Raw genomic sequence first — 274 nt, 5'->3', positions numbered from 1 at the left:
TTGCTCAGCTAGGATTGGAAAATTAAAGAGAGGAGCTGATTGGTTGCCATACACAGCTGCTCCAGATCTTGTCTGCTCCGGTTTTGATAAATTCCCCCCAATATATGTTGCTGTCCCTTCGTGTCTGCACTCATTTATCAATTGTATCTACAAAGGCGACCATGGTGGTCACACGGGCTTGAGAGAAAGAAAAACTCTCCCGGCCGCCCAGGAGAGAAACACTGCTGTGTTTTTTTTTTCTTTATTCTGACACGGAGCCATGTCAGAATAGAAA

This window comes from Nanorana parkeri, unplaced genomic scaffold, assembly GCF_000935625.1.
Source record: "Nanorana parkeri isolate BGI_ZX_2015 unplaced genomic scaffold, ASM93562v1 scaffold763, whole genome shotgun sequence".
Classification (NCBI taxonomy): Eukaryota; Metazoa; Chordata; class Amphibia; order Anura; family Dicroglossidae; genus Nanorana; species Nanorana parkeri.
This window is presented reverse-complemented; position numbering follows the sequence as displayed.